At 42.1% G+C, this 17,443-nt stretch overlaps 1 protein-coding gene across 1 annotated transcript in view; it reads right to left on the bottom strand.

The window, feature by feature from the left end:
* Positions 1–17,200, bottom strand: part of tnc (tenectin) — a 40,987-nt gene extending 23,787 nt beyond the window's left edge. The window contains 2 exon segments of the mRNA XM_070216501.1: positions 15,530–15,801; positions 17,125–17,200. The gene's annotated coding sequence lies outside the window, so the exon portion shown is untranslated.
* Positions 17,201–17,443: the final 243 nt, after the last annotated feature.

The following is a 17,443-nucleotide window of genomic DNA, read 5'->3' as shown; positions in this document are numbered from 1 at the left end:
GTTATCCAATTTTATACATTCCATAAAGCAATAAAACTTCCACCTAATCCACAAAAGGGAAGTGTGTCGGAAATGGGAGAGTGTGGAAATTAAGACAGGGATTTTCTGAATATTATTCGGATTTTTACTACCTTTGGGCTTACTAGGTGATTTCATAGTGCGGTTTATATTTTCATTTATTATATTATATGGCTTAAATTTAAAATAGATTAGAAATCACTTTAAAACCTCCTATATCATCTGGATTCCCCTTCTTTCTTCGGTGGGGGTTACTTATCCAGCTTCCCTCCTCTCGATTCCCTTGAAATCCGAGTGGTTTCGGTTTCCCCCCGGCGGATTGCTAACGAAACGGGCAAATAAAAATCGGCTAATGCTCGACTCAGGCTGGGGCTCATCATAAATGCGCGAATTGTGCTCATTAAAATTCAGAGAAGAGGGGCAGAGGAATGGGGCACTGCTGCGTGCCGTGGCAACAGCGAAAATAACAAGGGGGCATGCAACACACACGAAGCCGCCTCGGTCAGGTTGAAAGATTGCTTGGATGTTGGATATTCAATGCTGGATGCTGGATGCTGTATACTGGATGTATTTCGAACCCAAGACACTGGCATCCTCGTCTGCTTTTCAGCCAGAGAAGCAAAGAGTAGAAAAGGCGGCATGTTGATGACGAGTTGACATGACGAGCGACAATAACAATAATGATAATCTCACACTGCCGCGATGCCAAAGATGATGATGATGATGATGATGATGGGGAAGATGCTGATGCCGAGCAGCCCGACTGACTGACAACGGAAGCGACACAAACTGGCTATTAGTTGCCGGCCAAAATGGCACTTGTTCTAAAGCTATTAGCAACACACGAGCAACATGTTGCTGCTTGGCAAGCAACGAGCAACTAGCAACTAGCATCTGGAGACGAGCAACTAGCGACAGCAACTTGTTGCTGTAATTATTCCGCCGTGGCTAAATGGTAAACAATTTTTATTCTTTCGCATTTCCACCACTGCTGCATTTTTCAGTATTTGGGTTAAGACCAAATAAAGGGGTGGTCACCAGCCAACCAGCCAGCTGGCGAAGAGTTTGTAAGCCATGTGTGTGACACAAATTCAATTTGTGAATGAAGCGGCCAAAAGCTAAGCTCGGGAGATAGAAACTTTTACCCAAAACGAGGCAGGCGCTTGTTAACTTGGCCAACTTGGTCAGGGGCGTATATCGGTCATGGGAAATTTGCAAGATTTTTTTCTTCTATTTCGGAAAATACTGGCAAGGGCAAGGCGAGCAATGCATCTTCATCCGAAACAGAACCAACAATGGTTGAATGTTGGCCATGTGCGTTATGATAAATGTATTCAGGTCCAGTTTCAGGAGAAGACTTGATGCATGAAGATTTGCATAGAGAACCCCTCCTTCTTGTTGGCCAGGCCAGGTCGAGATGGCCACAAAGGGTAGCCAGCGGACAGGCTGGGAAGTTGCAGTTGCAGTTGCGCATGCGTGGACTTCTCGTTCTCGTTCCCCATTTCTCATCTCGTTTTCCCCCCTTTTTCCGCCCCACAAATTGCAACCCAGCTGCAGCTGGAGCTCTAATATAAATGTGTGGCACTCGGCAGCGCCAAAGAAACGAAGGAAAATTTACATTTCACCAAGGCGCAGACAAGGCCTCTCAATGGAGGGTGGGAAAATTTCCCATCCGAAGCTAACCATGGGCAGCATTTTGACAGTCGGGGCACGAGTGTTTTTTTGGTTTTTTGGAGGGAAAAAAGAAAAGCCTTCGTTAGCATATCAAAAGGTGTCTCTTGTCAGAGAGCTATCTTGTGTCGGGCTGTCGTGTCCCATGTCCCGTGTCTCCGCGAGATTTGTACCATGACCCACAAATACACTTTGGCGCACGCATCTAACGACGACCCATCGACATCTCTCGACTGCATCCCAGAGATCCCAGCCAGAGATCGATGGCAATTTGCAATTTGCAAGCTGCTGCAACTGTGCGGCCTACCGATTTAATTGGATTCTTCGATGTGCTGCTGGCCGTGGTATCAAATTGACATTTAGCACACAGACTTTAGACTTTGGCTACGAAACCGAACCCGATCCGATCTGATCCTGAGATCCCCATCCCCATTCCCATTCCCCATTCTAGGTCCCCCGTCAGAATGCCGCAGTTTTGACCCCAACCTCACGCGTCCATCTGGAGATCCGACATTGCAATCCCCATCCCACCTAGCTTATCGCATTACACTTCTTCGATTGCAATTGCAATTGCAATTGCTGTTGGATGTTGCTGTTGCTCCTGCAATTGCTGATTCTTGGCGTTAATTTGGTTTTGTGTTCTTCGATCGCCGCAGTGCCACACATTTAACGGTCCAGCGGCAGCAGCAATTGCAAATTGCATTTTTTGTTATTTTACTTTTATTTCTATTTCACTGAAGCTGCTTTTGTTCTAAGCACTGGAAAAAATACTAGCTACCTTATTTTTTCAACCATTTTAGGAATAGAATTTTATTTGACACATAAAAACCTGTCACCGTCAAATTGATATGCGCATGGTAAATTTCAACGCATGTTGGTTTTACCGAAATTTCTCTTACGGAGATTCTTTGACTTTGAAAAAGAGAGGAAGAAGCAATGTGGCGATTCGAGGGAGGAAGAAAGACACATTTTGAGCATATCGAATTGAGGTGCCAGCATATCAAGTCAAAATTGATATTACAAAACATCAAATTGATAATCGTTTCATACCAAGTTTGTTTTTGCGTGCAGTATTTTTGCCAGTGTGCTGACCTATTCTATTGGTTCTGCACGTCATCGTCATAAATCTGATGTTGCTGCTGTTGATGTTGCTGGTGTTGGACCCTAACACGTGTGCCTATCGACTCTATTGCATAGTTGTGGCCAATTGCTGGCCAAATTGTTGCGGCTTTTATCCCGAAGTACTGCCAATTTGCCAAGTTGGCCTTTGGGAATGTGCGACCTTGCAATTGCATTTGGCATTTTTCAATGTCCGGTGATTTCCGAGGCGACAATTACAGAAAGTGTGATAGTTCCATGGTAACCAGTAGAAATGAGCCTTAAATTGTTGGCTTGTTAGATGCAAATCATCGACCCCATGCAAATTTTCGAGCTTGGCCTTAGCGTTCGATCGACCTTGTGGCACTTTCGGCTTTCGGCACCATCTTCAGCGGCCAAATTGAAGGAGTTGTTGGCCTGGCTCGAGATTAATAAAGCGCACGATCTGCAAACATAACGGTGCCGAGTGGCAGTCGCAGTCGCAGTGTTGGCCAGGCCAACAAATACAGCCAACGACGAGCAAACAAACGCGCCAAAACCAAAGCCAAACTTCTTTGGAGACCGACTTGTGAGTCACTTGTCGGCATGCGGAAGCTGCCCAGCACGACTCCACCGATTGCAACTCCTACACTCGTAAAAAGCGTGGTCTACATCTTAGGAAATCACCATAAAAATGGGTTCTTAAAATAAGATTGATTTTTGTAGATCGATTGCAATTAGCTCGTAAATGCGAAGGCATAAAAGAAGTACAGTGAAAGTACAATGAAATTGGGAACCCTTTCCTATTTCAGGTCAAGAAATTTCCGAGATCTAATCAAGATTATTTAAATTTAAAATATGTAACTTTATTTTGTTACATTTATTTTTTAATATTTTAAAAATATTTTATGACCTTTTCAAAAATGTAAACCAGTTTAATAATGAGTTGTTTCTAAATATATAAATACACAATATTTTTTAAGAAGTGCTTTTATTTTTTCCGAGTGTGGAGGAGCCAAGAGCTGGAACGCCAACGCCAAGTTGCAACTTGCAACTGGCAACAGCAACTCCTTTTGCACCGCCAGCAGCGCGACGGCAATTTGCCATTTTGGCCGTGTCGGTGGCAGCACTTGAACTGGATTAGTTGCCTGCCCGCCTTGATTTGTGACAAATCTTGATGACGCTGGCTACCGAGTGCTCGCTTGCAGCATGCGGCATGCAACCAGTAGCTAAGAAGTAGCCAAGAGCCATATGTGGACTGACCCAGCAAAAGCTACAGCAACACCAACAGAAGATCGTGAGCTGATCTTGTTTCGAGCCTCATTTTTTGTACGCTTGCCACAAATTTCTCTTTTTCTTGGGGTCAAGTTTGTTGCCGAAGAAGCGTTCTGATTTCCCCCAGTTGCAGTTGCAAATGTTGCAAATGCAGCTGCATGCGATTTCTAGTTGACCAGCTGACTAATGAGATTCCCCTTAATTAAAATCAACATCACAATTAGGCATTTCGCCTGCGGGGCAACAACTCCAACTTTCGGGGTCACTTTTCAGCGCGATTTTCCATACGTGATTATGAATTTGAGAGCACCAGTTCGTTCGGTCGTTCTTGGCCATTGGACTCCCAAGTTGGCCCAAAAAGCCAGCTGAAAACTTAACGACGCTTACACGTGTCAATCGACTGTTGACTAGGTTATACAATTGATTTGCAAATTGAAGCCATAAAACCAAAGAAACAGACGAATCAAGGTAAGAAACGAAAAACGCCCTGGGAATTTAAATGAAATTGAAATCAATTCAATTACGAAATGAACTATACCTTCAAAACTAACTAATATAATAAATAAGTTATGATTTTCAAGTAAAGTCAGCTTTAAACGCCTTCTATCCCGAAAAATACAATAAACTGGTTCTAATTATGCCAAATTCAATTTGAATAGAGCCAGACCAAAAACAGTTAGCCAAGCTTTTTTTTGGCTACGTGATTGGGGAGTAGATTTTGCGAAAAGTGGATCAATGAGCGCGCGCTTTTTGGCGCGTTTATCGAGACTTGAGACTCGTTGTTAATAATGGATTACTCATGGCCATGTAATTTGGCAAGATGTGAAGTGCTGGCCAAAATTAGAGATCCTACCTATTTACCATGGGAAAGGCCCGGATGCTCGGACTCTATTTCGCCAGCCGTGATGTCATTGTTTCTCGTCGCCTGCGATCTGCAAGTCAGCATCGATCATTCCCATTTGGTGACTCATATTGGCTTGTTGGCTGTTGGATAATTACAAATGCCTAGGGCGAATGCATCGTATGTGTATGTCCCCCCCATTGAGTAGAGAGAAAAAAAAAACAAGCAAGTCTGGCGGCTAAGGCCATCCTCATCCTTGGTTCGAGGAATTCACTTGACTTGGCCAGTCTAATGCTGCCAACCAGGAAATGCCAATCAATGAGGAATACATGCGTTGTCCGCCGATAGAGAGCTGGACTTGGACTAGCATGGAGCTGTAGCTGGAGTTGCTGTCCCTGTCGCTGCCTCGACAAAACAAATAAATTAAAAATTGCATTAAAATGTAGAAAATGAAAAACGTTGCCTTTTCCAGCTGATTTCAGGTAGGCAGAGAGGCAGAGGGGCAGGGAGACAGGAGGATGGGCCGGGTTCAAGGCACATAGCATAGCTGTGCTGTCAACTTGAAATCGCACGTTTTCCTACGCGCTACAAAGTCGCCTTGCGATCCGCCGATCGAGGAGCTTTGCTGCTTTTGCTGCTTTGCAGTTTGGACAGGGCAAAATGTGCTAAAATATGCGCAAACAGCCGAGGGAAGGTTGTGCTGTGCTGCGGTCTTAACCTGGCCCAGACCAGGCCGGGCCAGAAAAGACCTGGCCAAGACTAGTATAGCATAAAGTCATGGCACTCACACACAGCGCAGCTGCAAATCCCAAGTTAAACTCCTAGAAGAACCAAATGCCGACGACGCCGACGCCGCCGCATATGAGTGAGTGTTTTAAATCATGCTGCCTGCCAAAGTCATGATTCATATACCGTTAGCTGCTCATTTCCACACAAATAAATCCCGAAAAGCGCATCCCCAGTATTCTTCGGTCCTGGCCATTCCCACTTGAGAACCGATCGAATGGCGCCGAGATTTCGGTATTGGAATCGGCAGATCTCCCTGGATCCTACGATCAATTTCACAGGTGCTTCAGGCTTCATTCGATTTATCTGCTTTAATACCATCATATATTTTAGAGGGCGGAGGAGTTTGAAGACCCCCATGGAACCACTTTATTATGCATAAAACTGAACCCTTTCTTCGCTGGCATTTGTACACGTGCAGGCAAATAATTAAAGTGATGTTCCGTCATTAAGAGATGAACGTGAGATTTGGACGAGGGGCAGAAAAATACCATTGAGAAAACAAATTTACTTTTGGCAATTTCACTTTTATTTGGCCAGCTCGGTTTAGACCATTCCAGTCCAGTTTATTTGTTTGGTAATGCCCCCGGACAAAGGAAAGTGTTCTCTGCGATATAAAAACATATTAAAAGACCGACATGGAAAGTGCTTGTAGGTTGTTGGTTCGACGGTAAAAGTTATGCAGGTGTTGCGCTGGGCCTTTGCAAACATATATTTATTCTTTCAGGTTCTCTATCTGGTATATCTAGATTTTTACTCTAGAACTCCTGCTTAGGTTACTGCACTTTACACTTTGGCACTCCCCATCGTAAACTAAAGTAAAACTCACTTCCGAGAATGTTCCAAAAAAAAAAAAAGAGGAATAGTAATAATAACCGAATGAGAGATGAAATGAAATTGAATTTCATGGCTGGTCAACTTGGCTATTACGCTGGCAGAAGAATATGCCAGTGGGGGGCTATTAAACCCCAACCAGTTTTTGTTCATTCCTATTAACAGAGGCGGGTTCTTAGAACTTAGAACCGACCGCCACTGCGAGGCATTTTCGGGTAAGAGTTTCCGCATTATGATGTTCGTATATAAATATAAATAGTTGCCATAACACTTGACTCGGAATGACTGTGCCATCGAGCACACGTATACCTAATTAGAAGCGCCCACAGCGGACTCTGTGCGCTTGATAAACGAGCCTGAGTCGGGCACTGGAAAAAAACTAGTAAAATACACTATAGAAAATGTTCAAATAAATGGGAAAATGTTTAAAAGACAGTAAAAAGCATAATAACTTAAAAATATCTTTAGGAAAATATTTTTCAATTGCTTTTCCCAGTGTTATTTGGGGGGCATGGACTTTAATTTCACCCCAAGCACAAAATGTATTTATCAAAATTTTTTAACTCAATTTATTAGCGCCTGCAAATTGGCTGCGAAATTGATTTTGCTCTCGCGGGTTGAAGGCGCTTCAACCCTGTGAAGTGAAGTTCTAGATAATTGCATGAGCCAAAATAAATTGACTGCTCGATATATGGATTTTAAATTCCCGACTTCTCGACACTCGGCCATAAATTATGCAGCGACATTTATAAAACACGAATTTCAACTTTGCCATCAATTTCATGGCCTTTGTTGCAAGTGTCATTCAATGAAAGCCGCGCACTGACCTGTCCACTCGGAAATGGCAGAACATTTATTTTGCATTTCAATTAGAAGTAGTCCCCGTATTGTTTTCGCTACTAAAGCTGACGGGGCTTTAAAAGCTGGCTGAAATGGCATGGCAAAAAAAAGGGTTGCAAAAAGCCACAGGAAGGGGATATATGGGCACTTGAAGGCAATGAAGTCAAGTGGCCAAGGCAAAACAACAATGCAGAAGCGTCGGAATTTCCCCTAGCCAGGATTACAAGGATGAGGATATGCCAGATAGGATAGTCAAGCCAACCTGGTTCTGGTCCTGCGCCTGGTCCCACTTCAATAATGAGCGCCATGTCTAAGGATGAAAGCGGCTGTGTTGGGTGCATATATATATTGCCATCAGTCATCAGGAGGACTCAAAGTCCCGGCTTCAGTGTCTGTTGTCGAGGCACGCACCTTACCGGTGGCCACCCAATCTCATCACCCTCGAAAGGGAGTTGCTCTGATTGCTTCCCCCAGCTGCATAAATTAGATGGCTTGTACTTGCCAGCATCTCCCTGTTTTTTCCTCCTGCTTTCCTACTTTCCTGCTTCATTTCGCGACTCAATTTGCTGACTTTTATTGTTTCAGCGCCGTGAAACGAATGCACTGCTAAATTATTTATTTATGCAAATTGAAGCAGTTAAGCAGCACAGCGCAGCGGAGCACAAAAAGTGCAGCCATTTGTTTGCTGTCCAATTTATCATTGCATACTTCGCAGAGCCAGCGAACAGACTGACGTCTCAATTACCTTTTCAACCATCCCGGAGTTCTTGTACAAAATGTCATCAGAATTGGAGTTTACATACCTGTAACAAAAGAGAGGGGAAGGGCAATCGATTAGCAAGGGTCTTATAGATCATTAGAGCCCACAATAGATCGAAATCGGAATGTGGTGGAATGTAAATCAGAAGAAAACAAGAGTCAAGACCACGAATTTGGGTCAGTGAGCAGATAGAAACACGAAAGCCCCCAAACCTGATATATAAAGTTGGGTATAGTATTTATTTGTACGTGTGTCAGACGACTGTCGTCATCGAAAGGGTGGCCAAACTGTTTATTATTCACACACAACACACAACACTTAATTGAACTGATTTATATTTATTCGCGTGCTTTTTATTATGTGACTAAGCCGAGTGAAATTCCTCGATGATCGCTGATTAAACAAAATAACGCACACAAAACAATTCTACCGAAAGCTGTGGTGATTCGGAATTTATATATAGGCTATAAAAAAATCACCGAAGAGAAGCTTCCAGCTCATTATGGATTTGCGGCCAGCTTCTATGTGAAATCAGCATAGGCCCATCCGTAATGAGCTCAATTTTATAGACCATTCGACCGATCAATCTCCATATCATCGCCCGTTTCTCACATTCACATCCATTTTCATTTGCAATATTTCGCCGCCTTAAAACGTAACTGTATTTCTTTTATGGCTCACTTATTTACCCGCCAATACAATGGAAATTAATTTCATTCACGAATCGTCGAAACATCTTCTTCACCACCGCTCTTTTTATTTTTTTTTTGTATTTTTTAGGACCGCGGGGCTCACAACTAGTTTTTGTATTTTTTGGGATTTTGCCTTTCGGCCCGTCGATTTCTTTTGGCCATTCAAAAACAAGCTAACGCAGGCGACGACTTTTCGCATATTTTCTCACAAAAAAAAAAGTAGAGAAATAGAAAAGAAAAGAAAGAATTTCTCGATCTTCGAGAAGAAATGGCCTGGCTTGATTTGCCTATTTGGCTTTTCGTTTGCTGATTTCTGATTTCTGGTTTCTGGCCCGAGGGTAATTGATTTAATTTATTGGTATTGGCTATGGGCCCTCATACCGTTGGCTTAATTGTGCTGCTGGCCCCATAACGGTTACTTTGGACCCGTTTGGGCCAAAATCAGCAGCAGCAGCAGGTTCAGCAGTTGATAATAACAATAATAACAGCCGGCGAAACATACTTAATTTGTGCAGTAGACAAACATCGTGCGCGTTGACACCTTGACCGCATTGAATTTTCGGGGCCCTACTTTGCCCACTGGCCTTATTGGCCATTATGCTCGCCATTTGAAATTGAATCAAATTATATTTTCTAGCTCTTAGAGCTCCATGCCAAAATGGCTGCCAGGGATTTTACGGATTTTTGCAATGGAGTTGCAGTTAATGGACCTCGGAATGGCATAAATGACTGGGATCAGGCATTTGCATTAGCACCCCGGCGAAATGGCCATTAACAGGCAGTTGCCAAATGCATTTTAGCATGATAACAGGCATTACGCATACGCCAGGTGGAACCGATTAGCCATCAGCCTCGCCTCGCCTCTATATCTTTAAAAAAAAATGGCCAATGAAATCTATGTCGCACACTTTTTCTTTCTACCGTCTGACACTTTCTTTGGCTATTGAACTCGAAAGCATCGGTTGCAAACCAGATCGCAGCCACAGTCGCAGACTTCAAAAAAGAAAAAAAAAACTTCCGAGTCTCCAGCGGCAACAACAATTTGGGTTAGAGAAATTCGCGCCCCACAACACGACACACTTTAAAGTCCGGAGTTCTTGCCGCAAGTTCCATGGTTCTAGACCACGATTTAACCTTGGCTGGTTGGCTTCTTCGCTTCTTGGCCAAATGGCCACTTGGATACTTGGCTACTTGGGCGTAATGCGAGACAAGTGTCGTCGCTTAGTCGTAATGTGCTTAGTTGCGCTTACTTTCTTTGGGTCCATAGAAAATACACAGAGCAACTGAAACAGAAACACCGTCACAATGCTAATGCCGCACATAAACCGATTTACTCAATTAAACTTTAAAATCACAAAAAGTCACTGGGCGACGGAATGATGTTCAGTTTGTTTCGGTTTGGTTCGCTTTTCAAGTGTTCGAGTGTCTTTGGTCTGCGCAGAAAATGCCCAAGGTGAAAATAGGCGAAAAAATAAAAAAATCCGCCAGCGTCACTATTTAATTTGCTGGGATTTTGCTTATGTCGATCGGATCTCTTGAACATGCATCTTCGGTTATCTCAAGTCGATAGATAATATTTCAAAAACTAAAAACTTGCTAATGGATATTGATATATATGTGTAGATATTGATCAGGGGCAAAGAAAAAACCATTAGTCTAGACTTTTGTCATTTGTCTATTTTTAAAAACTAACTAAAAATCCATTGGGGGTCTACGAAAAAAAGAGTAAAGGTTGTCTTTTTATCTTTAAATATATGATCTAATCAAAATTTTAACAGTTGATTGGATTTTTATTATTAAATTTCTTAGTATTTTTTTTTTTATATATATTCTTGATCAGCATCACTAGACGAGTCGATCTAGCCATGTCCGTCTGTCCGTCTGTCCGTCTGACCGTCTGTCCGTCTGTCCGTCTGTCTGTTTCTACGCAAACTAGTCTCTCAGTTTTTGAGCTATCGGGATGAAACTTTCCCAAAAGTCTTCTTTCTATTGCAGGTAGTATATATGTCGGAGCCGACCGGATCGGACAACTATATCTTATAGCTCCCATAGGAACAATCGGAAAAAAAAACTTTAAAAAATTCTAACTTCGGTGTTTTTTGAAATATTACCTTCTACTTTTGGGGATGTTATTTTTTTAATATTTCTGAATTTCGAATTAATTATTTAAAAAATCGGACTACTATATCATATAGCTGCCATAGGAACGATCGGAAAATTAATGGAAAAGTAATAGGAAATAAATTCTAGCTTCTTTGGTTTTTGTTGTATTATCTTCTACTCTAGAATATGACTCTTTTTAAATATTTCCGAATTTCAATTTTAATTTTATCGAAATCGGACGACTATATCATATAGCTGCCATAGGAACGATCGGAAAATTAATGGAAAAGTAATAGGAAATAAATTCTAGCTTCTTTGGTTTTTATTGTATTATCTTCTACTCTAGGATATGACTCTTTTTAAATATTTCCGAATTTCAATTTTAATTTAATCAAAATCGGACGACTATATCATATAGCTGCCATAGGAACGATCGGAAAATTAATGGAAAAGTAATAGGAAATAAATTCTAGCTTCTTTGGTTTTTATTGTATTATCTTCTACTCTAGGATATGACTCTTTTTAAATAATTCCGAATTTCAATTTTAATTTGATCAAAATCGGACGACTATATCATATAGCTGTCATCGGAACCATCGGAAAATTAATGATAAATATTAGAAAATTTAACATTTTTGCGATTTGTTAATTAATAGGAATGATCTGCAAGGGTATATAAGCTTCGGCTGGCCGAAGCTAGCTTCCTTTCTTGTTTTTTATTTAAATTAGAATCAGAAATGTTTCCGATATATGACATAATACTCAAAATTATAAGAGGTTGTCCGTCATAATTAAATATTTTATATAATCAAAAGTTTAATAGGTGTTTAGAATTATAATGGCGTATATTTCCGTATAAATTTATTTGTTGTACAAATTAATAACAGAGAACTTACATTTATATGATATAATTTGTGCACTCTTAAAGCCATAAACCCCGGGCTCAAATCCCATGATATTGGCCATCGACAGGCCCTGTTCTCTGTGTGTTACGGGCCCACAGACACGGGCCATAATCGGATTAACTGATAACCGAGTGTGGCAGTCACGACCGTAGTGGCTTGCATCCGCCGGCGAGGAGATGCGAGATACTAGATATTGGGTGCTGGATACCGTCACCAGATGACATCCATGACCCCTCGGCCTCGGCTCATTAGGCTTTCGCACAGCTTTTCACTCAATTAGCGCAGCATATCATTTGCATACAGTGGGTCTAATTAAATTATGTGATGTGATGTGATGAGATGTGATGGAAAGGAAGGGAGGCTCCTCATCCTCCAGTCTCAGAACTCTGGTTTCTGTCTTTGCCTAACGGCAAAATGGTAGCCCAACAATGGGACATTAGCCTGGACCAGCCAGCCTATCATTATGTAATTTGTCGGGTTCTCGTCTCCAAGTTCTCGGTGGCTCCTTTCCCTGTGATCTTGCATGATATTCTGGCATGCTGATGTCAGAACTCAGGTGTGTCGACGAGGCCCGCATCATAACTTAAAATAGTAGCTTCATGGCAGCCAATTAAATATTTTAAAGACTTTTTTCTGCGCATTTCGGAGGGAGCTGTCCTCCGCAGTTGCTTTAATCTTTCTTTCCAAAAGACATGGAAATTAAAATAAATTAACATAAAAGTTAAAGAGCCCAAGAAGCCGAATAAACTTGGCTGCACAGCGTCTTTTAATTGTTATGATAATTTTAGTTTTTGCCAAGGAAGCCAAAGAAGTCAGTACATATAGAAATACAAAAATCACAAAGAAAGCTTCCAAACAAAGGCATAAAATTAAAGCGATATTGAAAGTGACTATGGAAAGTAGTCGCAGATCTCTGCTTCTGCTACAGTTCATCAAACCCTCAGGTGGATCAAGCATACGCAGTGTGTGCCGGCGATAAGCTCGTAAAACTTGGCCAGAAAACAAAGTGTCGAACTTTGCGATTCGCTCCCCTGAGTGATGGAGTGATGGAGTTTCAAAGCAAAGTTTCTGCCTATCTATCTTTCTATGTCTAACAAACTTTTTTCTATCTTTCGCCAGGGGCAACGGAAGTTCTACGCTTTTTATTCAATCCGCAACCGCAGCTGAAAACCACACGACTTAAAGTGCCCTAAGTCGAGGCATTTATGTCATCATTATATTGGCCTGGCCTGGCTTGGCTTGGCTTGGTCCAACTCTAACTCCACGAGAGGAGACATTTGAGGCATTTTTAATTAAAATGCTGCAGCAGATGTGTCGTGGAATCTGGAAAAATGCTGAGACCACAGAATTAAATCGGAATGGGTCGGCATATACCGCAACTACAACTATACAACTAGACTCCGTTTCCGATACTCGCATTGGCCATGTTTCCTGTTGGCTCATCAATAAATCCGTATTCCTGCTGGCGCCGCTGCAGACAAAACCCAATGTCAAAAAATTTGCTATGCTGTCTCCCCTTTCCCTTTGGACCCTGTCTATAAATCACACTATTTCCAGGACACTTTTACATGGCCTCCCCAAAATAGAAAAAGGGGAGCCACAACCAAACACCTGCTGCTGCTGGACAGTCATGGTCAGGGCCCTTCGAATGTCAGGCTCAAACTCTCTGGCCAGCTGCCAATGAAATCTCTGGCAAACCAAATAACACTCAAAGTCATTTCAGGTTGAAAATGTTTGCCAGCCAGTTGGTTTTTTTTTTTTTTGTTTTTTATCGGAGGGGAAAAGGCAAAGGGATGGCCACATATTGCGGCAGCGTTTTATTTGCATTTTTTATTGGGCCCCCGGCCAAAGGAAGCGGGAATTGGTGACTGGGAACCGGGAAACAGAACCAGGACCTGGACCAGGACCATACTAGGACCTAGACCCCTCCTCTCTGTGCACTTGTAACTACTATAAATATATCGTTTTGGCTTTTATTTCATGGGGCTCTTTCGTTCGCTCTCAGCGGGCTCGTTGTTCCAGCCATAGTTTGTATTATTTATGGCTAACTAAAAGCTTTTACATTCGGCCAATTTTAGTTTTTACGAGTTTGACAAATGTCGACGCTACGCTGGCCTGCTGGCCATTTAAAGCTCCGCGCCAGTTGGTGTGGGCATAAATTCTAATTAGAGCTGTTCTCTGGAAATTTTCAGCCTGCAGCAGGCTTTTCATAAATTTCCGTAAAACAAACACGTGGAAAATATTTTCAGATTTTATCCAAATCAGTTTAAGCATTAAATTTGTGAACATTTAATATGAAACTATCAAATGAATTACTCAACAATATTTATAGAGAAGAAATCAATTAAAATCCATTTATTGTAATTTTGGGGAACCAATAAATTTTCGTACGATTTATTTCATTTAAAAATCTAAGCATTATAATGTTTTCCTAGATTTTTTTTCCGAAACAGAAGAACATTTTTATCAACCTAAGGCATTATTTGCATTGGAAAGTTTCCCAAGAATTTTTAAATATGCAACGGCATAGAAAAATTAATTTTTCATTAAATATGGATTTTGTAAGGAACACATTTTTGCCTGTGCATGCGGAAACTATTTGCACAATGGTCGTGGCCAAGAGACCAAAAGGCCAAAAGGCAGTCTGGGTTGCGGCGCGTGGCAGCTACGTTAGCGGTGCAGTGGAGCGGTGGTGCAGTGGTGCTGGCAACAGCGAACAGCAGCCAGTTGTGGATGAATGAGCCAGTGAGCCAGCCACCGACTGAATGGCTGTAATTTGCACCAGCAGCAGCCGTCGAGCCGAACCGAAGCTCTTTTTTTTATGAATGAATAACTTTGAGGCCGTTTTAACGCCTGGTTGGCTTTCGCTTTAATTTTGTTGTAAGCAAATTAATTTTTATTAATTGGCAGCCGTAAAGATTAAAGCGGCTTATGCAGTGACCCCTTCCTTCCCTTCGTCCTCCACTTCCACTGGGGAAAAGTGGCCATAATGGGAGGTCTGGTTTTTGCCCTACAAAGAGTTGACACCCCAGTTCAGAGGGAACTTTTCAATATCGATGGTGAGAACCCCATGCGATGGGGGGAAAATCAATGTCTCGGTCGCGGAAATGAATAATTATTGAATCGGGCTTTAAACAATTGCGCAACGCGTCACACTTGTGCATAACACCGGTTTAAATTGCCAGCAAATGAATTATTATTGGCAATAGAAGTTGGCGCTGAATTATTTTTAATTTACTTAAGATTCATAGGTTAGTCATCTCAGACAGAAATAATCGGCAAAGGTTCTTGAATTAAAAATGGAAAGAATCTGTTAAAATAATATTAAACAAAGATCTTGAAAATAAAAATAAATTGAAAACAGTTAATAATATTAAAGTTCTTTCACACAGTTCTTACTTTCTTTTAAAAATAATTAAAATTTAGTTGCAAAGAATCTGTAACTTTAATTATGAACCAAGAAACATGAAACATTTAATTTTTATTTTTTGAAATTTAGCACATTAGGTAAAATACTTTTGGTTTTTTTGTTTTTTTTTTAAGTGACAAAAATGTTATCCATTCAATTTGTTGAATTTAAATATTACAAATTATTTGAAATTAAAAAAATTGTTTCTAAAATATTTCAGCACATTAAATCCACACACAATATTTCTACGACGTCTTCTATGCCACAAAATACCACAATGTCCTGTGAGAAGGACACTCGCTGGAACTCGAAACTCACCTTTTGCACTCAAGTAACAGAACGATTTTCGTCGTTTTAGAACTCTCCGAATTCTATGGGATCACTAGCCACTTTCTTTCTCGATTCGTATCTTTTGGATTCGGAATCTCACAGAGTTATAGGATCCTTTAAATCGCTTTTACACGTAGCTCAACATTTCGCGCACTTTGTGGGTTTGTTCAACTCGATGTTTTTCGATTCACTTGACAGTTTTTTTGATGTTTCTTATTCTTTCGTTGGTTTTTTTCTTTTTTTAGGGCAAAGGTAATCCACTGGAGAGGCGAAAGAAGGCAAAAGAATGGTTTTGGCCAACTGAGGTGGTGGTTCTGAGTTGGCGGTTTTGGTTAGATGGTTCGTTTCGGCTGCTTGGGGCACCACCAAGATACAACCGCTTCATAAAATTCAAAGAGACTCGGACCCAATAGCTTCTCGCTGCTTATTTATATAGCCTACGTAGCGCGGCTTTTTTTTTATTTTTCAAAATCAAAGGTATGGGGCTGGCGACTGCGACGCGGGCAGCGACGCCGGCAGCAGCAGCTTGCAGCGGAGAGAGCGGCGGCGTCGGAAGAAAAAAGAGAGCGCCTAAGAACACACCAGCAGCTACCAACACAGGCACACTCCAAACCAAATGCCGTGTGAGCAAAGCAAAAGCAAAAGCAAACTGAACTGCTCATCAATTGGATCTCACTACGCTGCTGCTGCTGCCGCCGCTGCTGCTGTTGCTGCCGCTGCCTCTGCTGCGGCCGACGTCTCTGCTGCAGCGCAGTCGCTGCCGCTTGAAGCCGGCTTTAACGACGCCGACTGCGCAGCGAGCATGTAACTTTGGCCAAAACCAAAACTACTCCATAAGCGACTCTCGGCTCACACGCTCTTCAGCTCGGCAAGTTCTTGGTCTTCGTCGGTTGGCAACTTCGTGGTCTTGGTCTTGGCCATGGCCAAAAGGGGAAGAAGAAGAATTGGCCAAGCCGATGATGATGCTGCTGCTGTTGTGATGATAATGATGATGATGCTGTAGTGGCTGCTCTGGCTGCTTCAGTCAGTCAGTTGGCCATCAAGCGGCTCTTTGCGGTTTGGTTTGGGCCAAAAAAAAAATAGAAAAAAAAAACAGAAAAAGATGCTGAAGGAACCTAGTCAAAATGCAGAGTACCCACTGCCATTTCGAGTACAGGTGTCGTCTTCTAATTAAACAAGGCGGCTCACACACGACAAATATGTCTCGGTTAACCGGTTCTTGGTTCTTGGTTCTTGGCTCTTCTTGGCCATAACTATGAAAATAAATGTATAGTCCCCACACGAAAAAGTGCGTGACTCCCTGGGCCTCTGAGTAGTATTGACCTTTCCTATAATTAAACCCAGTTAATTGTTTCTCCTCTTCTCGGTTTTTGCCTTGCCAAAAATGCCGAGAAATTCCTTTGTTCGGTTCAATTAATTATTTAATTACTCCGGCAATTTCGCACTTGGCTTTTGTATTGGCCAAAAGTTCGCAAGTCGCGCGCGCGCTCTCCTCACTCACTCACTTTACTTTAGACCACACTTTAGCACTTTTACAACCGAGCTAAGAGATAAGATGGCCAAAAGCGAATGATGCTACCAACCGTTTGAGCGTTTGATTCGGTAAATTCTGCGATTCTGGGAGCTGAAAAGCCGGCACGTCCATAACACGACGCGCACGTTTCGCTAATGAACTGAACATTTCCGCTTTGCCGGCATCCTTTGGCCTGCAGCCCAGCTTCTTGGTCCTTTGTGGTCCACGGTCCTCGGTCTGCTGTCCGAAAAAGTGCGCTTCTTTGCCCAATGCGCCGGCGCGTGTCGAACATTTGAGCGTGGAATTTGTCGCATTGCCACTGCCACTGCCATCGCAATCACCACAACAACAACAGCAGCAGCAACAGCAACACCAAGGGCAGCATCTGA

Source organism: Drosophila takahashii, chromosome 3R (genome assembly GCF_030179915.1).
Source record: "Drosophila takahashii strain IR98-3 E-12201 chromosome 3R, DtakHiC1v2, whole genome shotgun sequence".
Taxonomy (NCBI): domain Eukaryota; kingdom Metazoa; phylum Arthropoda; class Insecta; order Diptera; family Drosophilidae; genus Drosophila; species Drosophila takahashii.
Note: the sequence above shows the minus strand (reverse complement) of the source record. Positions and strands in the feature narration are given on the sequence as shown.